General features: G+C 42.8%; 1 protein-coding gene across 1 annotated transcript in view; it reads right to left on the bottom strand.

Annotated features, from left to right (window-relative positions):
- Nucleotides 1-25,647, bottom strand: part of SSH2 (slingshot protein phosphatase 2) — a 103,453-nt gene that overhangs the window by 77,342 nt on the left and 464 nt on the right. The gene's annotated exons all lie outside the window — the stretch shown is intronic.

The following is a 25,647-nucleotide window of genomic DNA, read 5'->3' as shown; positions in this document are numbered from 1 at the left end:
GGAGAAAAAAAACAAGTTCCTTATCAAAGCTTTCATCTTCCTGCTGGAGCTAAGAGATTTATGCAAACCTTGTTTAGATGAGGCCTTACTAAAAACTGCAGAAATAAAACTCAAACACTTGAAGACAAAAATTAGAAGCCTCCAACTGGTACAACAAGAGTCAGGATGAAAAATACAGTGTGACACAGCCTGCTACACTACACCACAACAACAGATTAAAAAGGAGATTACCGTCAATTGAATTTCTGCAGTGAAATAAGCTTGCCTGATGGGGAGTACAACAGCTTTTGCCTTAATCACAGAGACACACCCAAGGGAAAAAAAAAAGAATACAAACATTGTAGAGACATATTCCCATTAAATATCCCTACACCAGAGGAGTATTATACATCTCTCTAAAACTGTGTCGTAGCCTATCAGTTGTCACCATCTCTAGACATTTACAGACACTAAGAAGCAAAATCTATTATCTGCCGGAGTAGACCCTCCCTCTAACTTTCAGAAAGCCTTTCAATGCTGTGCAAGTACGACAGAAAAGACAGATATTAAACATAATTATGATGCTTTGCTAGATTTAATGCCTCCCAGAACCTCGAAGATACCTGCTGAGGCTCCTTTTAGGCAAAGCTAATGAAGTTGTCCACTGGAAATCTTAAAACCTAGAAGCATTTGTTTCCCCACAACAATAACAAATGGTGATGGGACAAGTGTGAGAAAATTCACTTGCTGTATAAGCACAGGCACTATAACTCCAGTTTTCATACTGGGAACGGCTGCTGATGTCAAGGGTGTAGTTTGACAAACCCCAAGTCAAAGATACATATGTGTACACTGGCGAATCTCTGGGCAGGGCTTCTACACAGCGAACAGTCTGTGATTAAAATGAAATCCCAGCTCCGCAGGTTACCACAGCAAGCAGCCGTTCATTAGCCACTCATGCAGGGTGACACATTTACATGCATGAAATTGTCCCTATGCAATTATGAAGGATGGACACTCACACCTTAGACCCTCTCCAGGCACTACCTGTCACTACAAACACAGGCCTTGTTCATCCTTACAATGCACCCAAGAGCTTTCAGAAGCAGCACAGCCATGTGCGCCTCCTCACCCAAAGGGCCCAGCTTCTAAGGTGAAGATGTCAGCCCGTTTCCAACGGGGACAGAGAGTCCCCTGAACTGCTGCATTCATAAAAAAAAAAAAAAAAAAAAGACAGCTAGAACTAAACAAGGTTGAAGGAGCCTGAAAAGCAAACTGGCTAATAAAGAGCCATACACAGAGAAGCTGGACACCCGGAACTGCAGCTGATAATCTTTTATCATTCATGAGCAATACTATTACACATTACAAGGAATAAGGACATAGAGCAGGTGTAGCAGATGCACAACACCGGCTTCTGGTTTAAGTCACTAAGTCAGTTTCCCATTGAAATGAACAAATATTACATGTGCTTTTAAAAAAGGGAAATATTTGGTTTTCACTGCTCATGCTGAAGGGCTATTTTAGGAGGAGGAGGGTGGAAGGAAGGGAGGTACACTGCAAAGGGAAGGGTCTTTGTCTTGCAATCAGCCATCTTCCTGTTAGCATCTAGTTTACCTTGGTGCACACTCACAGCAGCCTCATTTGTATCCCTGCTACAGTTATTTCCATTAAAAACCATGGAGTTATTGTAGGGCTCTGTGCAGACACAGTTCAAGTTACAACTTCAGAGCTTTGATTTTTCCCAGAACATGTAGTAGGGTCACTAAAACAATGCAGATTGACCTGCATCATATATGAAATCTATTATTCCCGTAACAGGACAAGAATAGAGCTATCTGGATACCATTCCTATTTATGTCACAGCTGCGTCCACTGAACGAAGCTGTGCCAGCACATCACCCTTGTTAAAACTCTAATTCCTGGTCAGCAGCAGCATAACCAGGCACAGGCTTTTCACTTTGACAGCTTGCCTTAAACTACACAGAGGAAAGCACATGTGGCCATGTAGATGAGACACATTTAAGTTGTATCTTCACCCCATACCAGCTCGGCAGTACGCTTCAAAGCCAAGCGGCTGGCCATAATGCGCAAGCGTCTTGCTCCCTGCCAGCATGTAGAAGAGACTCTCACCCACTCAGCTTCCCCGAGATCCAATCCCTGCAAGCTCCTGTCAAATCTCCCCTTGACGTAACGAACGTACGACACAGAGGATGAATTAGGAGCAACGCAGAAATCTTCATGACCTACCTGAACTATCAGAACCAGCAGCCAGGCTGCTTAGGGCCCTTGGCCTACTGCATCCGTAATTAAAGGATAATTTTCTGGATGAAAAAAATGTCTCAAGGTGGGAAATTATTTAAATAAATGCTCTGAGAAGGAAGCAGAGCAACACTCAATCATCTCAAATCCCACGATACTCAACCTCTAAAAAGCAATATGGAGAGGAAGTCATTAATATTTCAAATTCTTAACATTGCTTAACCTGAATCTGCGCTCAATGGTACAATTATACGTTGCAAATTGTTACCTAGCATTTGTGAGAAAAACAAGAAAAGGAGGTATCCAAGCAACTACGCTGTACAGCGTGTCTGGATGCAGCCGCGTCTGCGTTGGCACTCACAGGCTGCTATTGCGTAACTCTGGATTCAAGGGAGAGCACAGCCGGGGAGTCTCTGCTCTATGGCAGTGACACATCTAGAACAGAAGCAGCTGGTAGAGGTTTAACAGCAGGAATTTAGACTATATCAGAAGAGGAGTTGGCAGGAAAGTCTCTTCACCTCTAGCCTCCGTTTGGGGAAGGAGAAAAACCCAAGTGTTTCAGGCAAAACTTCAAAAGGAATTGCTGGGACAGCTTTCTGTACATGCAGGACACAAAGCTGAGTCTTTGGAGAGCAGAGGGAAAGGAACGCCTGAAGATATTCCCTGGCAAGACACTGCAGAGAGAATCACAAGGTACAAAGTGTACTCCTTGTTCACATCCTGCATCCCCAGGACGCAGAACAGCCTCCCAGCTGCCCCACTTCTGGCAGGGGACCACTGCTACTAGAACTAGAACATAACGGTTATAAACCACCCAGAATCACTCACTGCTTAAAAAATACACCCAGGTATTAGTCTCATGCTGTTGGAATTTTAAGCCAGCGTGCTGAGCCATTTTATTGCCTGATACAAGATGGTTTATAGGCTCTTGTAGACTGTTTCTCCACAGTAGAGCTCTGCCTGCACTCTTTTCAGCACTGCACGTCTACAGACAACTGGAGATTTAAGGGTCTAAGCAGTTTCCGAGGGACCAAAAAGAAGGCAGCAAATACAATGACAGCTCCTCCAACAGAGGCTGAAGAAAAAAGGAAAAAAAAAAAAGAGAATGGAAAATGAAGCTGAGGAGAAGAACAGGGTTTTCTGGATGAGTCAAATACAAGGAGAACAGAGTTGCGTAATGAGTGCCCCTTGACTTTTGTTATTTCTCCCAAACAGCTCCTCCAAAAATCTATTTGTTATTGTTTATTTGGGTATCAGTCCAAATTGCTGTAGGAGGAGAGAAGAGGAAAAACGGAAATGCTGTCAAGCTATTAATTCTAGTACTGTAGTCATCTAGCACTCTCCATCTATTAATGAAACAGTGTCCTGTTTACTGCAAACACTCTCTAGACCCTGAAAGTTTAAATACAAGAAAAAGAGATTTTAATTAGCCTCTTGCAAAAAGCAACTCCAGCGCTGTTTCTCCTTGGCCAGGATGAATTCTGCCTTTGCTTATTTACCCACTGCTCAGTCCAGAACAGCAGTGTCATTTCACGTCTCTCTCTGGAGAGCAGGCAGCCGCAGGGGAAGCAGGCGCCCGGCGAGCAGCACACAGCTAGGAGCATCACTCCTGAAATTTAAGCCTCTGTGAAACATTATATTGCAATAAAGGCCAGGCTGTGTCAAAAGCCAGGAGTGACTGTGGCCACCACCCGTCCTCCCATTCTCCCAGAGTAGAAAAGAAGTCACGTTCCTACACATGTACATCAGTAACAGGAGAAAAGCTGTACTAAACCAGAATGCAGCGTTAATGTTTGGTTATTTTCCCCTCTCAGGATGCAAGTGGCAGTGGGTACAGTCTCACCTGTCAGAAGGGGACACGTTTCCATATAGCCACTTGCCCTCACTCTCTCCATGCCAAACCTGGCTATTCCCAGGAGCAGGAATGGCTCGTGCAGAAGCCCACTGTCCAAAACAGCCTTTAACAGCAGAAGGACAGAAATACTGTGCCAAAGGCAAAGGAACCCCATTAGTCTTGGCACAAGACTGGATGTGCCTGACCCCTGGTTCAATAGATGTATCAGATTTGTGGCCCTGCAGTACTTGTCTATATAATCCCAGCCTCCTTTGTACCATCTGTTTCCCCTTCGGCAGACTGGCCATTAGAGACACAATGCTAAAATTCATGTCTCCTTAGTAACCGGTTTTTGTTGATCTCTCCCGTGCCTCCCAATCTTTCTATCAATCCTGTAATCTACTAGGATTTTCCCTGCAGGGGATGCATAACAGCATCAGTGGAAAAAAATATATGGGACGACTGAGACACTTTAGGGCAAGGGTAGAAGGTGTAAAAAGGGAGTGTGTGAAGTTAGAAGAGCTACAAGTCTATTGAAACCAGATGTTCTCATTGTGTCGCAGCAAGCCACCAACACACCTTCTGAGTGCCAGGTTTAAGATCTCATCTGAGCACTCAGTGCTTCAATAGTTTTTTTTTCCTTAAAGAGGTGCCAGTTATGAACAGTTTCCCATCAATACACAAGTCTTAAGGGAAAACACCGTACATCCTTAAGACCCTGCATCCCTAAGACCATCTTCTCTAATACCTGAAAGGTTAAAACACTGCCAATCTCAACACTGTGCAGGTAAGGAAGGACTGTATTTCCAGTCTGTAGAGACTGGCTCTCTTACAGCTGGTTTTAAGTCAGTGATTGCTGGCTGCCTTTGGTTCCTTAATCTCTAAATCCCCACCCTCTCTTCTTGGGGTTAATCCAGTTAAAACTCTCCCTTCCCTTTGGCTGGTGCCTTGCATAAATAACCACCTGAAGAGCAGAGCTGCAGAAGTCAACGCTAAGAGTACGGCACTTCCCAGAACTTTGTCCTGCTGCAAGAGACAGTGCAGAGTAAGTACTTACTGCCTATGCCAGAAAAGGAAACCAAGATTAGCTAGGTAAGGGCAAAAGGCACTCCTTATGGATTGTTTAAGTCAGGAGGAATCAATCAGCCAATCCGATCCAAATCCCCCAGTCACTTTCTGCCTTAAGATAACTAGAAACAGGTTTATGCTATACTAAGATAAAGCAGCCTTAAACCAGTGTAAGCCCTTCTCTGAAAATCCTGCGTTTTGGGAGGAGAGGAGAACTTGCCTTTGAGGTCAGCTCTAAATAAGATGGCTATAAAATTATAGTCCCAGAGGCCATGCAGTATTTGGAAAAGCAACACTGGTCAGCAAAAGAAAATCACTTCTTCAGATTTTGCCTGGCTGACCTGACCCAGGCAGCTCCCTTGGCGCTGAATCCTCAGTGCTCAGCCCGCCAGGAGAGACCGGTGCAATGTACAGCCTGGCACACGCAGACCATGAGGGCTGTCCCCTTACACACCAAGCATCAACAGTTCAATCCAGTGAAGATGCATATCTAACCCAAAAAACAACCACCCCAAAACACACTCAGTGAAGATGCAAAGGAATCTCACGAAGAGTCTTGCCCCCATACCCTGCTACAGCAGAGAGAAAGTGAGAAAAAGTTGCTGTATGAAAGCATGTCCCTTTCTGACAGGTCAGGCCATACCCACTTCCAATAGCACTTGTCCCCTGGAAGGGAGCACTGTGTAACCTGGCACCATCCCAAGCACAAATACAGGCTGGGCAGAGAACGGATTGGGAACAGCCCTGAGGAGAAGGACTTGGGGGTGTTGGTTGATGAGAAACTCAATGCGAGCCAGCAACGTGTGCTCACAGCCCAGAAACCCCCAGCAGCCTGGGCTGCATCCCCAGCAGCGTGGCCACCAGGGCGAGGGACGGGATTCTGTCCCTCTGCGCCGCTCTGGGGAGACCCCACCTGGAGCGAGATGATCTTTACAGTCCCTTCCAACTCTAACCATTCTATGATTCCTCGGGGCAGGCAGCAAGCAGTTGCAAAAGAAATCCTTAAGCTGGGACAGGCTTGAGGTCAGAGACCTGACAGACCACACGGTTCCTGACCCCACAGCCCCAGACGTATCTGTGTGTCTTATTCTCACTGTGAAGCTGGGCCAGAGGCTCTGGAGCAGCACGCATTGCTGCAGAGCAGCCTGTCAGAGAAAAAACGCCGCACACGGGCGCCTTGGCGCTTGCCAAGCTCTTCAAGCAATGCACTAGAGCCAGGACTCAGACCATAAGCTCTTTGTGTTCCTGGTCATTCACAACCAAGAGAAAGAGAAATCTGGTTTTGAGGACTGTTTATCAGCCTAGTCCTTCCGAGATGCTCGCTCAGGGGGGTGAGAATGAACAACCCCACCAGCTTGCTTGCCTAACCAAAGAGAGAGCCAGCAGAATACGCGTTCTGCTTCCCAGGCTAGAACCAGTTACCCCACACCTGCTTATCTCAGTGTAAGAAGAGAAAACAAGGAGCAAGATGCCTGCACGGCTCTGAGCTGCAATACATTTCTAGCTCCATTCACACAGATATGGAAAGCCGCCGCTCAGTCTCTGGTGCATATTTAAATGCTCATTCTGAATGGCCGATTAGTCAGAAGTGGAATGTTTCTGCATTCATGGAGTAGCTATTTTAAGATTACATTATGCACTCTGCTTCCATTAATAGGTACACTTATGAAGAAAAAAAAAAAAAAAAAAAGGAAAGGCGTTACACCCAGCAATGCATTTGCCTCAGTGGACCCGACTGCTGCATGTACAAACACCCAGCATAAGCAGAGGAAAGCTAATGAATTCTGTCATTGACAAGCCACATTCTTCTTCACAGCTCCGGCGATCACCTAGTTATTAGTCTTGACGAATCTTGAGGGAACAAGTCAAATCACTGTGTTCACCGGCCACCTCTGCTATAGGCCTGTCAACCTGCATCTTCACAGGGATTTAACACAGGCACAGAAGTCATCGAACTGAGAGAAGTTAAGCCAGACCACTGCAGCATCTCACATGTCCTGCAGCTCTGGAGGAGACTGACCCAGATACTCTTGTTCCAGACACCAGTTTCCCTGCTCGTGTTGCCCATGCTCTCCAGCGCTGCCTTCACTCAGCGATAACCAGTGCACATCTATATCCCTCCAGTACTGCCGCATCCCCTTCAAGGCCTTGGAGTCCTACAGTTATTTGACAAGCTGAAAGTTCACAGGAACTGGTTTTGGAGCAAGTCAAGAATTCCCAGGTTTCTCAAGTTAACAAAGCTCAAATTATTAAATGCTGACTAGCTTTTATGAAAGCCAAAGGCAACTTTAGGGGAAAATACACACTTGCGTTTGGCCAAGACTCACCCCTGCACCCTCCAATCTCTCCTATTAGGATTGCAGCTGTATCCATAAAATTCACACACAATCACCCATCAACTGCAACATCAAGATTTGTTTTTTCTTTTGTTTCTTCCAAGCCTGAGCTGCGATATCAGGGTTTGATCAACGTGGTTTCCTGAGAAGGAGTTTTGGAGGAGCTAAGGGAAGCACGAATACAAGCACTTAGCCAAACAACACAGATAAGCTGCACACCAATGGCACAAGGGATATTATTTTAATTTCAAAAATCAATAATCTCAACACAGGGCAGATTCAGTATAAAGAGTCAGTTTTCTGTCAACAGTTTTGCTTTTACTAACAGGTTTATACAGACTGTTTTGAAGACCAAAGCCATAGAATCCAAAAGGTACATATATAATAAATCTCATTAAAACTAGAGCTGGTCATCCCTCTGATGAACTTAAGCTGTAGATCCTTCTAATGCTCTTGCAGAAAGTTCGGGTGACCAGCCAAATGAGGATTCCCTAGCTCACAAATCCACATCTTCTGAGCCAAGTGGAAATACTGCATGAGCTAAGCAAAAGAGAGTTTTATGCGTGGGTTGGGTTTTGTTTTGGTTTTTTTAAAACAATGTGAAGAGCAAGCAAAAAGCCCCAAATTATGAAACAACAAATACTAGGGTCAGAGCTGAAAATAAAATCCAACTTGGAGGAAAAAAGGTGATACAGAAAACACTGCTTTAAACCAATATTACTTTGATGTTGGATTCAAATCTAAAGAAATGCATTAGCCCACGCAGACATAAAAAGTACAAAAAAGTCCAATAGTATGTGAACTCTAGAGCACAGCCCATCTGATGAAAAATGAAAGCTACTAAAGATGGACAGCTTTACTGTCAGGCCATCCACATGCAGAGACTTCAGGGCACTGAACAACTTTAGCTGACAGTCATCTCTCCTGTAAAGCCTTGATCTCAAAGAGTTAAGAACACTGATTTATACCCAACAGCGTCTGCTGTATCAAAGGGGGATGAGGGGAGAACACAGAGGACTGGACAGCAGTACCAGTACATATATGTATTTGAAAAACACTATTACATGGTGCCAAGGAAGGAAATTAAAGCTAAATAGAAGGATGCCCAAATGCTTGAAAGCACTGCTTACACCAAACCTAATATGGAGTCTGACCTTGTCAGTCTTCAGCCCTCGAAGGGCCCAGCTTCTACCGTGCAGAGGTGGTATGGACACAGACATCACACATTGGCGGTGGGATCAGAAGCTGTACACAGGCTCACTAACTGCACTTTTAGTGCTCAAAAACTTTGGCCATTGTGGAGAAACAGTAAACTCATGGCACAGATACAGCCAGTTCAACTTTGTTCATTTTACTGCAGTAATAAAGATATCGCTTTACAGATGCCACAGTCGATATATGCAAAGATGTGGAACAGAGTAGATAATTTCCAACTTTCTGCGTTAAAGCACACAGCCCTCACCGAGGTATTTAAAAAAAATAGTTAAAAAAAAATCTCTTCTCCCAAGTTTTCCAGATACTTCTTTTACCAAAGCATATTTCCCCCCCCCTTTTTTTTAAAGAGTATAGTAAGAAAAAACCCCCCAGCTTCTATCACAGAAAACATTTCTGTGAAAACACTGAAGAGGCAGAATATCTTGGATTGCATTTAACTAGTGAACAAGGTCACAAATTAAGTAGTCTGAGAATTTCTGGTAGCTTAGTTCTGAAATAGTCTTCCTTTTTACTACCCGCCACCCCCTTCACTACTTAGCTTAAAATGCAAGACCAACAAGAACACATGATACAGCCCGCATTGGTACGGGCAAATACATGGCTGAAGTCACAGGAGCACATTCTTGAGGGCTCATGAACCATCACATGACAAACATCACAAGAAGCCAATTTACTGAACACATTTTAAACTTAAAGAAGTTCAGAATAATAATGAAAATCATTATGGAAATATTTCTTCTGAAGGGAGGAGCTACACTTGAAAAAGACAGCAGCAAACAACAAAGCAAAGATCAGCCCTCGTGTTATCTGAAACTTCTGATTGCCAGTGCTACCATACTAGCCAGTATTATTTAAAGTCTCTAATATACAGTTTTAGTTACATAGCTTACAGCCAATAAAAAAGTTGACCAGTAGTCAGTGAAGACCTTATTGATAAGTCTCTCACAAACATAGAAATATTTGAATTTAATTGCACAGACTTGAGCTAAAACTTCTCGGATTCTGCATGTTTGAAAGCAGCAGCCTGTTCATTTGCTGTAAAGCTTATAGGTAAGAGCGACTTCTCTTTTAAAAAGCAAGAGGACACGCAACCCACAATGGCTCTCCTTCGCTGTCAAGAAGTACCAACAGCTATTCAGAAGAAAACATACACAAGGTCTGCTTCTGAGACCAACCAGATAAATGGAAGTAAAAGCTGAACTGCCTCTTAACAAGATGGCACTGCACAACCTGATTTTCACACTTCTGCTATCTGTATTGATTTCTGTACCAGGACAAAGGAACTTGGGTTTTTATTTCACAAAAGCCACTTTTTATTGGAAAAGTCTCAAAGCTGTACTAACATTTTATCCTGACAATTTAATTAGGGATTAGTCCAATCCTGGAGTAGTGCTCAACATTCAGGGATCCTGAAGGCTCTTCACTGTTTAAAAAGGTTACAATGATCTGCAGGGCCACTATCAAATAGATCACTGTAGACTCGTCCTCGGGATTAAGTCATCTCTATTTGTGAGCCCTTATGTGATGATCTGTCTATTACAGAGCATAAGTACTGCATGAAAGCCTCTTCAAGGCCTTCACCACCATCTGTGAATTACATTATTAACAATGGTATGAACTTCCTAAGAGCATCTGGTTCTCTCCCCACGCCCTTCTCAAATCAGTGGAAATAGCTGTTCAGCATCAAGCCAGGCATGGGTGAAGCTGGTTTCCTCCTTCCCCTCTCTCCCCACCTCCTCCTGCCTTCCAACAGCAGAGGGTAGATGGGGCTCAGTTCTCCATTTCCATGCCCTACACGTATTCTGCACAGCGCTCACTACTGTTAAACAAAGATGAACTAAAACAACTAAGCGGCCCGTGTACCACAGGCATTTTACTGGGAAAAGCGGAAGTTCATTTCATCATTTTGCAGAGGCAGCATCTGAAGTATGCGACTGAAGTGCTGCTGCAGAATGCATGTGCTGAGGCACAACAGGGACTGCGCAGTCCTGCCCCGAGACCTCGCTTCTCACCAGCGCAATTCCTGAAGTTAACCAAAACCAGGCAGCAGCCACTAAGCCAACTTGAATAGTTACTGCTGCAGCTTACTTTCTAGATGCAAATAAGTATTTTGTCATCCCAATCCTCCTCCCTACCAAGGATGTTTCAGAAGCTTATTCTGAAAACATGCCAGCTTCTCGTAAACAAGAAGTAGGAAGAGACAGTATCACGCGGGACATCAGAGCATATTCTCCACTGACCTTTGCACAGAGTTAACACCAACCAGCCTCCTGGGCTACTCTAAGGGATCATTTAACTCTTGCAGGAGCAGAGTTCTTCCCATCTAACTTTCTACTGCTTGCTCTTCAAACCTAGCTTCTTTTCTTGCTCTAGACATAGGGCTTTGAAGAGCTTCTCATTATCTCAGCTTTGTGTATACAACATCAGCAGTTTTTCCATTCTGTTTTTCACGGTATAATTCTTTAGCTGCATTACACATCACAATTCAGGCAATATTGTCACAGCCCTATAAGATACAGTATCTTCCTCAGTCTTAAGTTAGCAGCAGCATTTCTTGAAAGAAAAGAGCAAAATTATGGCCAGCTCAATAAAGACTTCTATTCAGCAGGAAACCGCATCCAAAACAAACAATCCTGTAATGTGCAATAACAGGCAGAAAATACTGGGTGGGGGCCGGGAGACAACGATGTTTCTGCACAAATTCACATGAACCCTTCTAATATGCAGTTTCTCTTATGCCCATGTTTCAAATAAATAAATAATCAGGCATATGTTGAGCTGCTCCGATGCTAGCATCTAGAACATATTCCTACTGTAATTACAGGTTAACACAGAATTTCTTCAAGCCTACAAAATAATGGGCGATTATGTTTATTCGGGGTCACCATCTCTCTGATGTGCTGCCCAAATGCACGCTCTTTGAGTGAATTTTAAGAGGAAGTATGCGGTTACTGCTGACCTCCAGCTTCAGGAAGGGAGGAAGCTGGATGCACCCAGCTGCTGGCCTCCAGGATGGTTCTGCCAGGGTTTAATTTTATTTCAGTCATGACTAGTCACTCTGCTTTGGATGGCAGGTCAGGCTGAAGATGAACCACTACCCAGACTCCTGGGAAACGGCATAGCTGTGTTTTTATGCGGCCATTTAAACAAGGCAAGAGCGCCATAAGAAAATTAAGCAAGTTTTATGAGTGGCTTTAAAGGGATGGCTTAGTAACAGAATCCCAAACTCTTGTTCTCTATAGCTTATTGGGAGGGGTACAAGGAGAAGAAAAGCAAAGAAACTGGCAAGTCTTGGAGCAAATTAGTGGCAATTAGAGACGGGCTTTGCCAAGCCCAGCTCACAACAGACAGTGGGAGCACAACACACTATCAAAAGGACAATAGGATGGTAACACTGATATTTGATAGCAGCTAAAATTGGAATGAATTCCCATCTCTCAAACAGTATGTACAGGTGACCATGTAATTGAATTAGCTAATATTTTGCTAAATCAGTGCATTGAATATCAGCCAATGAGCTCATTTTTGGAGGCAGTTCAATGCCTCACTTCTAGGACTGATGTCAGTGTCACATGCTTGGAGAGGATCAGTCTGCAGCTGGGTATTTGAAAGCCTTCTATGAGAAGTGCAGAAAAGTCAGCGGATTTCAACAGCATCAACTAATGAATTTGTGTTTTATCATAACAATTTAGTCACCGGACCCAGCTGTCAATTTCTCTGTGAGAATATCAGGCTATTTCAGACAGTTCCCCCTCCCTCTGCTTTAAGCCACTAGATGGAAACTGAAGAGTGCAGCAACTAAGTTGTTTCAACAGAGAAAGTTGTGTTTCAACAGAAAAGGAAATCAACAGAAAGACAAGGAAACAGGAAACTCTCACTGACTCTGACTGGCTCATGATAAAATGATTAACCATTGGGAGACTAAACTCATCAGTTGTAAAAATAAACAAACACACACACAAGGTGTTGAGCATTAGTAGCACAAACACTTCAGGCAGTAACGTTCAACCCTACGTTCAAATCCCGTTCACTCACAGACCAACTGTGAAGTCACATTTTATCCTGACATAACACAGAGATGTCACCGAAGTCCAGTGGCAAGCATTCATGCAGTATCTGTGAAGTCCCCCACACGTTGATGCTCACTGCTTGCACTTTGTACCAACAAGCAGGAATAGATTTTTGCATTACACAAGTAAGCAGTGTCTTCATTGTGCAACTGCATGCGACTTTTTCAGAGAAAAACAATGCTCAAATACAAGGAGTGTTGTGTGCATCAGGCTACAGAGTGGGTGGCAGTGTTGTTGTCAGAAAGCGCTCAGCACCGCTTACCTCCACGCCCATTGACTTCAGTAGAAGGCTACATATGAAAAGTCTCTGAAGATGAAGTTGAAGTGTTCCCTAACCCGTGGTGCTGTCCATACACTATACTTAAGAAAGAGACAAAACAAAAAAAAAAAACCACAGAAGTGAAGCAGCAGGAAATTATAGCGGTTTTTTTTTTTTTGAAGACTCTTGCAGTCCCCATTCCAGTTAAGAAATCAGAGTATACACCCATCAGTTCTGAGCAAGCCCTTCACTACGCTGCCTGAGCCTCTCGCATCTCTAGAGCGTAGGATGAGAACAATGGTAATTTACTGCATGCTTACATTGCTCCCAGAAGACCTTGGATGAAGATGCCTTGAAGCTTCATGTTCTGCTCGACTCTTAAATTGTTCAGTGAGACTAGCTAGTTTAGTCAGGGGCTGTATGGAAACGCACAGCCCTCACGTGTAGCACAGGGTAGGGCCCGTTTTAGAGATCCCTGGGAGCTTCTCACAAAGAAGTTTACAAGCTCTGCATGTGTTTCGAGGGCAATTCAGTTCAACCTCATCCAGGCTACAAGTTTCATTTGTAATAGTCTCAAGAACAGGAGAGCCAAAGGCAAGCAGCACTAAACTGCCATGAATGTGGAGCCCCACATACAGGGCTGCCAGAGCAGTGAGCAGCTCGGGCACCTTCAGAGGAGCTGGTGGAAAGACCAGGCACTTGAACTTCAGTGTGTGTGACAGACCCCCCTGCTTGCGCTGCGTGACCCTACAGGTGGATAAACACATTTGGTGCACACACTGCAGCTGGGGTCGGGGAAGGTTATTATAAACAAGACAAACTACCTCACACTATTACTAGTATTTAACTCCCAGAGGCCTATGACTTATTTTCAGACTCTAGTTTTTAGCCTGGGCATTCAGTCGAAGAAAGGAGAGACTAAAGGAAATAACAAGATCCTTACAAGTTCTTCTTCAGCTGCTTGTGGTTCAGTAAGACATCCCCTCTCATTTTAAGATGAGGCGTAAAAATTCAGTGTACCTCAAAGTTTTTAAAGTGAGCAAAATGCACCCTTAATTCCAAACTATTCCATTTTCAGCCAGAACTCCTCTATACAGAGCTCCATTTTTTCAGATGTTTGAAACTATTTGGCAGTTGTATGCAGCCCGGACCAGCCTGCACAATTTTCTCTCTCTTTTTTTTTTTTAATTTTAGACTTAATGTAGCATGTACTCTCAGAAAGGTTTACAATGCAGCCTTTTGTAGTTAACTTGCTCCAAGCTGGGCCACTGCCAGGTTGTTATCAATGACATTTTAAAGAAGATGAATGAAGTTCTTATGTACGGTGACAAGCAGAATTGTGATATGGCATATGCATACACTGAAAGAAGAGAGCTTGCTATTAGTTTGTCAGTTTAATAAATAAATAGTGATTTCATGAATAAAAGCCTTTTATTAGGAAACAAAAGAATAAAATTAATATTTATAAAGCTTTAGAGCACCCGTTAAATAAGATTATTCCATTTCAGTCAGAGCCACCATCATGGATTAGAGATTCTTGAACACGGCTTCCCTTCCTAATTCTCTTATCGTAGCAGCCCAACACAGAAAACAAAGCTCTGTCTTCTGCACTGGTTCAGGCCAGGCTCAGGCCTGTCCCACTTCATGAGTAAGCTACTGAGTTTGGGATTGACAATACTGAAGGCCCATGGCCGCAAACAACTTCTGTAACACCTTCGGGTCTGCAGTTAAAGGCTGCACCTGCTGGAAGAGCTGCTGGTTCCTTATCACAGCGGGACGTTCTCACGTTTTACACAGCGCGCTTCCACACCACGCAGAGGCACTGGAACCAAGCCAAGCCAAGGAGAGTGATGCTACGCGTTGGCAAAACCAACTGCTGTCAGAAGTCAGCTGGCAAGTCACTTCCCACCCTGTGCCCACAGAAAATGCCCTGTTGCTATCTCTCAACCACTTCAGGGTTCTTCAGTCTTTCCCACAGCATGTGCAAAGAAACATCCACCATCAAAGCAAAGTTTAAAAAGAGTGAAGTATGTCCAGGATGTCCTACTTCATAGCAAGCAAATGAATTTCTGACAAATACAGATTGCTTCTCCCCTCAAGCTATCTTTGCACATACCCACTTTCACTCAAGGCATTCTGTGCTCATCTGCCCTAAAACTAAACTTGCAAGTTTAAACAAGCCAAGTAGTTTTGGTTTGGGTTTTGTTTTGGGGTTGGTTTTGGCTTTTTGGGGGTTGTGTTTCGTTTTGGGTTTGTTGTTTTTGTTTTGGGGTGGGTTTTGTTTTGTTTTTTAAATGAAGCACATCAAGTTTAAAATCAAGATGTGAGCAATTACTTAAGCCTAAAAATTTATTTTGGCTCAGGCCATCTTCTCCCCAAATACTAAAAAGATGTAAAACTTCGCCCTTCTCCTCAAGGGAAAGTCAAGTTTGAACTTCCTCACTCATAAGAGAGCCAGACAGAAACTACTCCAAAATAACCGTCTCCGCCATCTACAGTCAACATGAACAGATCTAAGTTAAATAGAGCTTCCTCCAGACAAGAGCAGTTTCTGGTACATGTGTAAAAAGAGAAAAATTCCACTTCAAAGACCAGAAGTGTGGGTTCCAGAAGCCTGTGGCATAGTTGTTATCTTTGCAGTATCAAGCACAAGTTGAGTTTGGGGATCTGTAAAGTATATGTGAAAAATATTCATTTCACCCACTGAGACTGTGCAAACTCTATTCCAGTCATACTATAAATGTTAACTGATAATGTCGTCTCCCTTGCCTTAGCGTTTATATAACTATGCCCAACTTTTGGGAAGGCATTTGAAAATACATTATGTTCATATTGGTTTGCCCTGATAATCTCTTTTAAGATCTGGGAGCAGAGCAGAAGCTGCACAGTAGGACAATTCACCCACAGGCCATCCCTGAGGCAGTCACCCCCAGCCACCACACAGCAAAGTGTTGCGGGACGCAGTGCCAGGCTGCCACAAAAAGCAAGAGATAACATATTAATATTTGAATTCCATGTACAACCACACTGGCAAGTTTATGCAATATTAGAATTGACCCACACTACCAGGGCAGCAGCTGTCTGGAGATTCATTTAAGTCTTGAAATTCAGGCTTCCACATTCTATTAACTGCTACACAACCAAAATACCACCAAGAAGGAGGAAATGCCAGTAAGAACAAAACACGCTAGGCTGCCCTGTTTCACTTCACTCTTTGAAGTCACAAGCTCACTACCCTACATAAACACAACTCAGCCGAAAACAAAAACAGAGGAAACTCCTAGTAACAAAACTCACTATACATTACATAAGAAAAACACTTGTTCAGAAAGTGAATTAAGTCTTTGTCAACCATTCTGCAATTTTAAAAGGCAAAGGCAGCTGTCATTTTGAGGTTTACACTTCACGAAGGAAGACGACATAATATGGCAGCGAGTTAACTGTTTAATACCACATTTTGCAGCACTGCTTTTAAATACAGTGGTTAGAGCATCACCTGAAGAACACGCCCAGAGCTGTTTGTCCTTAAACTATTTCAAACCATTGAGGACGACTGTGGAAACAAAAACAAAAAGGCAACAACAACAAAAAAGAATAAATCCTTATCCCAGAAACACCTTTATCTTGGCACCTAGCATTTCCTCTTACAGCTAGGTTTAGCTCCTGTCTGTAGGTCAGGGAGCTGACTCACTTTCCTGCTTGCCCCGCAGCTACTCATGAGCTACATTTTCAGCATGACACCCTGTTTCCTACAGAAGATGCTCCAGAACTCAGGACTACTGCACAGAAACAGACGACTCAAAGGGATACCCGCTACCGTACAAGAAATGGGCCATCTCACAGACAACTGCTGACCCTCTGCTCCTACGCATCGACATTCACATACAGAAGAAGTTCTGGTTTTTTAATTACAGTTTGCTAAGGGCTGGCCCTTTCCTAGCTGAGCAAGACCTTGCAAATTTTTTTCCAGACAGAAGGACAGCAGGTTTTCCACATGCAAGTGAAGGTTAGGGGCTTTTGTTTTTAAACGCCTGAAACATGGCACTCGGGACTCTTAACAGCATTCAGCAGCTTCAGAGACTCGTGGGAAACTCCAGCTTCAGGTGGATTAAGCCAAAGGCTTGGTCCTGTATCACACAGAAGACTCAGACTACCTCTAAGTACCAAGAAATCTCTCCTTCAGAAAGCAAAGCATTTTACACATGCAAGGCATATGCCCCAGCCCTCCCTCTCATCGTAACACTAAAACGTAGAGAGATGAAAAGCTTAAAGTGTTTTGTTTTTTTCCTTAAGAATCCTAATATACACATTTCTCAGATGTTAGCCGCTGAAGCTAAACCAAGCCAGTTGAACAAGTCTTAAAAGTTCTTGCCGCAATTTTAAATGTGATAATTCTGTTCATCAAAACAGAAGGGACGTGGTAGCAGCCAGTGAGAGTAATAGGACAACCACAGTCCCCTGTCACAGGACCAGCTTTCCACATTAAAATCCATTTCTCAGATATTTAATCCAGTTAAAAGTTGAAGACAAACGTGCCTAGCTCTGCAGCTTTTGCCTTTTTGCTAAGGAGGCCTTGAGACTCAACAGATGAATGCAGTATCCCTCAACAAAAGCCTGACAGTGCTATTCTTCCCCAACCACTTCCTATCGCTTCTCATCTCATTCTAAGAGGGAGAACAAACTCTTGGATTTGGAAACTGCTCCGAATTCCCTTTGGGGCATGCCCACTCGTACAACAGGAAAGCCAGTTACAGGCAAACTAACAGAAGCAGCCTGTAGATTGTCTCCTAAGGAGACAGTATCATATACCAGCTGCTACAGCAAGTGTGTTAAAGTCTACTAAATAAAGAAAATGTATGACTCGGTGGACTCACAGTACACAGGAGTCAGGTTACGGCCTTTCAGATCCTGCCTTATCTCACCTTAGACTTGTTTGTGGCTCACCTCACCCCGCACAACTCCTGAGATGACGTCTCTGGAATTCACTCCTAGAGATCTCCTGCACTGTTCTACTTGGAGAGCAGTTGAAAGCTCAAGCATCCAAGCCACCTCCTGAGCTCTGGTATGAGCTTAGCACAGGGACGGTATGACCTGTGATAAAACTGTAATTTCAAAATAGGTCAGATTAAATATTCTAATGTCTTTGATTACTTCAATACAAGAAGTCTACACTGTGGCCTTAAGTGCCCCACCAATTTCACCTTGAAACAGCAGTCCACACCGATGCAGTAACTTCATAATTTCCATGAAGCCTCAGTTGAAGAGTTCCTTGGGAGAAGGAGGACTAGTAAACCCAAAAGGGGCGAGCAACCACAAGCAAAACACATTTCAGTGAGTGCCACAGGCGCTTCATTTACCAAGGCCATGAGAAGTTCATGTCACAGGGTATTTGCCAGGAGTTTCATGATTGCTGGCATACACAGTAAGGGTGCGTCTCACCATGGAAGCAACAAGCTGTTTAACTGCGTGACTCATCTTAGAGCAACGTTTTATGCCTTCTGAGAGGAGATCAGCCTGCAATGAGCAACACTGATAAGATGCATATTCAGAGCAATTCTATTTGGGCAAAAAGCTATTGGCATATTCAAAACTGCAGATACAGAAGGCTGCCCAAACGCTAAAACATATAACATACACTGCAACATTATACTATTACAATAAGATATTTTGCAGATGGTTCACAGTGATCTAATCAATTTTACAGCCCAACTCAGAAATGCAAAAATGGTTTTTAGCTTTCATAACTTTTTATGCCTTTAAACAGAGTGCTCTGGAGGAACAGCTTACAGCCAAAAGGCAAGAAACCCTGTCTGCCTTGTTGAAATCACTGACTACTTCCAATAGGTATCACCTGTGTCTTCTCTCGTTTCCAAGATTCCCCCAACGTTTATACAAAAGGTATGAGCTTCACTGTCACTATCTAATAAACAAATTAGAAGGATGATCAGGCAATCAATGGAACAGAGAGGAGACTCTTCTTAAATTCACAGGCTGAACTAAACAACTCAAAGAGCAGTAGCAGGCAGCTGACAAGCGTAGTGCTCTCATGTTGCAGGGACAGTTTATATAAAGCAAGTATCAGTCACAGAAGACCAGCAGCTTAGTACATACTTCAAAAAAAAAAAGCTTCAGTCAGTTGAACTCTAAAAGTACAAAAGCATTTTTGAAGTCTTCCCGTCCAGTGCATTCTTGCAAGGACAGCAAGAGTTTCCAGCATACAGATGTTCCTGAGAGCCAGTCTGCAAAACAGCCTTCTCACTTCAGCAGAGTGAAGCTGTGCAGTGGTACTGGGAGGATGTGGTTTGCTGTGACTGAAGAATGAAACCTTGAGCTGCAGGCTGTGATCAGGGAGCAGCTACACTGAGCTAAGCTGCCCAAAGGCTATTTTCTTCACAGCCCCCCTCCATTTCCCAAGACAGAATAGTTGCAGCTATAGATCTTTCAGGATTTTTTTCCAGTAACTGGAAATCCTCAGGCGTTACCCCCACATGCAGACAGCCCTCTCGCACTAAAATACTTCCAGCAGACTGCTTTTTGAATGGCAGTCTCCATTCAAAACAGCATTCTCCACTTAAATAAACGTGTCATTGACTCTCAGAATAACTGTAGATATTACAGAACCCTGCCCTTTTCAGCCTTCTTTCATTGCTTAAACAGCAAAAATCAATATTGGTCAGATAATGACTTATTACAGCATCACAGGCTATTTACGTTTCAAATTACAAGCTCCTTTTCAAAACACAAGAATTTATGTACCGCCAGAATTCAAGAAGTGACAACTTCAGTGTGTATTTCACTCAGTTTGTTTCAATATATTCATATGCATCTTCGTATTTTGAAAGATGCAACTGAGCAGTATAGTTGTTTTATCTAAAATGCCACAAATAGCATCATATTCAGTGGAATAAATAAATAAAGTGAACTAAGTACAAAACCAGAATTTCCCTCTTAGCCTAAAAATGGCGATTTTAGGTCAACACTCGCAAAATACTACAAGAAGCCTGACTTTCCCCAAGCTGCAGCTTCTAGGCCAGCTACCGTAGCTTCTTTTGGCTGGACTTCACTGGTCGAGACACAAATACTCCAAAACTATATTCAGTACATCCTTTAGCTCAATAAGCACAATAACAAATAGCAACAGCATATTAGAAATGATAGTCAAAGTCGGTCATAGCCAGGTACAAATTTACACTCATCTCACAAATCAGATTTAAAAAAAAGCCAGAAAAATTAACCACTCCACTACACAAACCAAACCTATTCATCATCAGTATGGCTGTAAGGTATGAATGCTCAGAAAAACTAGAAACATGTCTTGGAAATATGAATAAAAGGTTGGCTATTTCAGGAACAAATAAAAAAAATAAAAACTAAACTATCATCGAGATATCCCACAAAAGGGCAGTTAGATGCCTTAAAAAATATATATTAAAAAAATACTTTTGTGTACTCTGCAAGTTTTCAGAATGTTTCTATATGATGCACAGTGAGGTTCCAATTCAACTGTCATTATCCTCCTCCTCAGCTCCAAATACTGTTCTCAACCTCAAAACGGACATTTCATTTCATGCAGATCTCTAGAAGAGCCTGGTATGCGTGTAGACAATAGACAGCAAATCCTCAAGAGAAGGACTGGTCTTTTGTCACCAAGCAGCGTCAGCTTAACCATCAAGCTGCTTTAGGAAGAGGAGAGTGTCACCACAAATGAATGCAATTACACATACAGAATTTGTCTGCGACCCAAGAGCCTGGTCCTGTGCGGCTGGATAGAAACCTTCATCTTTTAACAACAGAGCATCACACCCAATGAGAGGTAGACACCTCCCATTTTCCTCGCAGAGATTTCAACAGAAGTTTCAATGATAGGGAGGAAGTTACAAATCATCTCACTAATACTGTTTTATCTCTCAAATAGTGACAGTTGGCAACACAGGAAATTGAGGTGTCTGTAAGGCACTATGAGAAGTTTGCCTAAAGCAGGAATCAACACATTCATCCTTCTGGTCCACTGCCAATGAATACTTCAGTTTTCAAAATGAGCTATGGCTATACCTGAAAAACATCAGTTGAGGAAAACCAAGAAATAAGAGAGTATAGCTATCAAGTTCTTAATTAAAAAAAAAAAAAAAAGAAAAGAGTTCTACGTGAGATAGACTGTAGACTGGACTTATTAACGATTAAGTAAATTCACAATTACCACACTGTTTAATATTTCTCTACCCCTGGTCCTGCAGTTGCTATTATATTTAGCTGCCCCATAAATAAATGGGAAAATATTTCCTGTATGCTCCACCAGCGAGGAGCTCTCAAGCAAAACACGACAGAGACTCCCCAACACATTTGCAGGACTCTGCTTCCTGCTCAAGCTGTTATCCTGGGATTAAGGAGGGGAAGTCAAATGCCTTAGGTTTTCATTTGCTTTAAACCTTTTTTTTTTTTTTTTAAACTGTGCGTTTTAGAACAATATATGCATCATACCCTCTCTTTCTGGGTCAGTCCTTCACTTCCAATAAAAGCATATTGTCTCCCTGAGGGTAGGGAAGACAAGTGAACTGCGAGAGCGGTCAGAGCCAGATTGCCTGCCCAGCTTCTTCACCTCTCAGGGAAGAGATGTAACAGACAAAAGGAAAAACAGTACTTAAAATAAATTACAGATTTTTTTTTTTGGTAGAACTGTGCATAAAAATAATTTAAAAGGGCAAGTTTCAATTTCCCAATTATCAAAAGTCTTTTGAAAAGCTATGAAGAGTATTAGAGACATTTTCCACTGCTCCCATCATCACGATGACACAGATTTGATGCTAGTCTGGTGACCGAAGTTACCCGACAACTTCCAGTGCCTTAGATAACGAGGCTCACAGAGGATTTTGAGGCAGGCACCTTTTACTAGCTCTTCTCTGCTTTAGCGAGAATTCTTTCTTGCAGATTGTCCCCAGACCTAACAGTGTGGCTGCTGCACCCACACTTTGCTAAAGAGCGAGCAATAGATATATTCCATGTTTGTCAGACAGCGTAAAACAACTTCAGCTTAACAGCAACAGGAGATTGAGGGACGGTCCACTGCTTAAAGATACAAGCAGCAAAAGTGACATAAAACTGGTATGTAAACAAGGACAGTATTAACAACTGCCTTAAACAACAATGCACACACACTGACAGCCCAAGCAAAGTAACTTACACATTTTAAAATGTTATATTTTGGTTAACAATGGTGAACAATTTATTTTTTTTTTAAATAAACCCCAAAAGCAAAGGATATAGCAAGTTAAATTCATCCAGATTTCTTTCTGTTCACTATCTTCCAGTTGTCAAGAAAGAACCCAAAGAAAATATGATTTCATTTTTTTCCACTGAAATGAAGATGCTAGAAGGGAAGGATGGGAAGGCCCTACCACTTGACAAGATAACTGTCCTGCAAAACAGGAAATATGGCACAAGTATTGGGAAGTAGGGTCAAAGAATCTGGGGTACAGAGAGAAAAAGCAACATGCTAGATTTTTCAAATCGCCCTAGCAGAGATCGGACTGCACGTCCAAGTAGCAGTTGTGAACATGGTGTTTTCATTTCATTGTTTTTGTTCATGATGGGACTACTGTGCCCACCTGCTATAACGCAGATACACACTACCAGGGCCCTTCTCTCACTTCGACTCAAGTCCTCCTCCTCCCAAAATAACCTTCTTGGAGGGATGAGAGGGAGAACACCCAGCCCCCTCAACTCCCCCCAAACACACACAGGAGGAGAAAAAAAAAAAAAAAAAAGGAAATTCTATTTTGGGTTACAAGATAAACAAAGGCCTTGATCAGCAACAAGTAGCCCCTCTCCAGTTCATGGTATCTTTACGTTTTACTGTAGTACAGTCCTGCCTTCTACCATTTTCTGCTAACATGGCACGTCAGAAGACAACTGTTCTCCTGTATTGAAGTAAAGATTGCAGTCTTATTTCTGAAAAGTGGCTGCATAACCAAAGGCCAAAACAAACAGCAGAAGTCTGGACAGACAATTAAGGGAATTTTACAAGTCATCAAGTGACCAGAGGGCTGTAAACGTATAATCAACACTTTGCATGAACTGCCCTGAAATGAATGCTCATGAGATGCTCTATGGCAATGAGAACAAGATAAAAACCTATAAATAAAAGCCATCCAATTTCAGAGTGATTCAGATCAGCTATTCCCCTGAATCCGTAAGAGCCAATTATAACTGTTTATAGGGCATACTTAATGCAAAAATTCAGTTTGAGGACATCAGTTTCACCCTTTCTCCTTCCCTGAGAAGTTTATCTCTAAAGCAGAGAGACATCAAGCAATTTCATCAAGCAACTTAAAAGAGAATCCATTTCTGTCCTTAAAATTCTTAGTGACCTGGAAACAGAATTAGACATAGCCACATGCCTGCACCCTGACATGCTCCTTCCTTGCCCACAAGCTGGAACAGCAAAGTTCCAGCAGTTACCAGACAATCTTTGCTCAGGAACAGCAGTGTTTCATGCAGCAAGTTGCACCCTTATACTACTCATAAAAATTATTTAGCAAGATGAACTTTCTTTTAAAGAGGTAACATGGAGATAAGAGTTACCAGTCCGTGTAGAAGGAAACTACCATCAGTTTACAATAGATTGGTCAAAACAATTTCACTTAAAACTGAAAGAATCAAGTTCTCCTACTGAAGTCAACTAGGACCCGTAAGAACAGCAAGTGTAGCAGGCTCACAGGACCAAAGCCTTCCTAAGGACTAAAAAGGTGGCTGCCCAGTTCACAAGCCCTTAGCAGCCTAGGAAGGATCGTCATTTGAAATGATACCAAAAGTTTTGATTAAGAAACAGAACAGGAACACACGCAAGCTCAAGAAAATTCTGAAAGAAGGATAGAAAACAACCAACCCCAGCTATCTAACAAGAGGCTAAAAGGGCAGTCAAAACCCTAAAGTGTGGTTAGGAAGTTTTAACAGGAAATGCAGAAGTACTCAAACAATAGCAGTTGAGGGCAGAATACGATGAATATTGTTTCCACTTAAGATTGCAAGAAAAGTCTGAGAAAGTAGAAGTAATTATGAGAAGCAAAACCAGGCAAGGAAACAGTCACGCACTTATTTTTCACAGGGTACCAAGGATTTACAAAGACCACTGGTACAGATTACACCTCAGTACTAGGAGACTGAAAAAAGAGAATATAGATAAATACACCAAAAGCTGAGTTCTCTGGATTTATCAGGCTCTGAAGGGAGTTGTTTATATATTTAAAAACCAAGTACTGCTCAAAAATCAGCACAGTTTCAATTTAATTTAATTGGTTGGGAAACAGACTGGCTGTTGCAGATGGGAAAGCCTGACAGAATGCAACTAATTGTTTGTATACATCAAATATTTAACAAAGGAAAGGGTTATGCATCCAAGTGGGAGAGAGAAGGAAGACGCCAAGAGAGACCTACCTATTCTCACAACAAGATGTCTTAAGTGCAAGAAGTGTATGGGAAAAGGAATAGCAGAAAGGGCAAAGAAGTCAAAAGGGGGAAGCAACCTCAGAAGTAATGCACCACATGAATATTTATAGCAGAGAAATATAAGTGAAATTAATCTGTGTTGATAAATAAACATAACTTAGGAGAGACACAGGAATGAAAGAGGGGAAGAAAAAAAAAAAAGGAAGTGTTCTGACAGCTAAAATGCTGTCGGGGCAGGCAGGACCTGTCAAGTAGCTGATCTAGTTTCAGAAGAGGTTACCTAACACAAGAAGAAACATCTTCAGAGCAGTTGGCTTTTTCATCCCCCCCCATGACGGAAGCAACTGGGATTCCAACTCTTCTCCCCCCCAAACCCTTGTAAACCAGACAGAACACCAGTGTCATAAAGCGTGAGATTTTTTAAGGAAAAAAAGCTGAGAACTAAGCATAGAGAAAGAAAGTAAGCAGCAGATCACAGTTTTCATTCTCAAGTTGTAGTAGAAGGAAGCCACATAATCGGTAGGTAGCAGCTTAACGGGTTAACATACAAGATTTTACAACACAGAAATACTGAAACAACAGCCTGTCCCAAGTCTAAAGAGCACAGAAAGCAAGAAGTCTTTCTAGCCGCCTGCTCTTCCTGATTCAGAGTAGGGATGAGAACATCTGCTCCTTCTGCACATCTCGCCCAGAGATTTAAAATCTGGCCTTCCCGTATCTGTCTTGGGCTTGACTGTCTTTTGAAGATTATATGCAACATTCAAAAAAAATAATAATCTTAGGTCTTTGCAAAGGAAGGGCCACGTACTGGAGATACCCAGAGGGTACTGTCAGATTAAATCATCTTGAAATGCAGCTCAAACAATGTCAGTTTGCTTCCACGCGCACTTCCCACCTCTCTCCCACCACATACAATAAAAAAATAATAATAAAAAAAAAACAACAAAAATTAAACGAGGCTGCTTTATTTATTTAGTTCCCCGCTGCGGATGGGGCAGCAGCACCTTCACACAGGGGAGCTGAGGCTCAAGGGAGGGCTCAGACCCTGAAGGAACCACCCGGCCTTGCGGCGCCTGAGGGCTCGGAACCCCCACGGGCTCCCTCCCCACACGCCCCATCCCTGGGCCTGCTGAGGGGGCAGCCGGGATCCTCGCCTCTCCCTTCGCTTGTCACCAGGCCACA

The sequence above is a fragment of the Rissa tridactyla genome, chromosome 7, assembly GCF_028500815.1.
Source record: "Rissa tridactyla isolate bRisTri1 chromosome 7, bRisTri1.patW.cur.20221130, whole genome shotgun sequence".
Classification (NCBI taxonomy): Eukaryota; Metazoa; Chordata; class Aves; order Charadriiformes; family Laridae; genus Rissa; species Rissa tridactyla.
The sequence above is the reverse complement of the archived record's forward strand: the minus strand, read 5'-3'. Positions and strand labels throughout refer to the sequence as shown.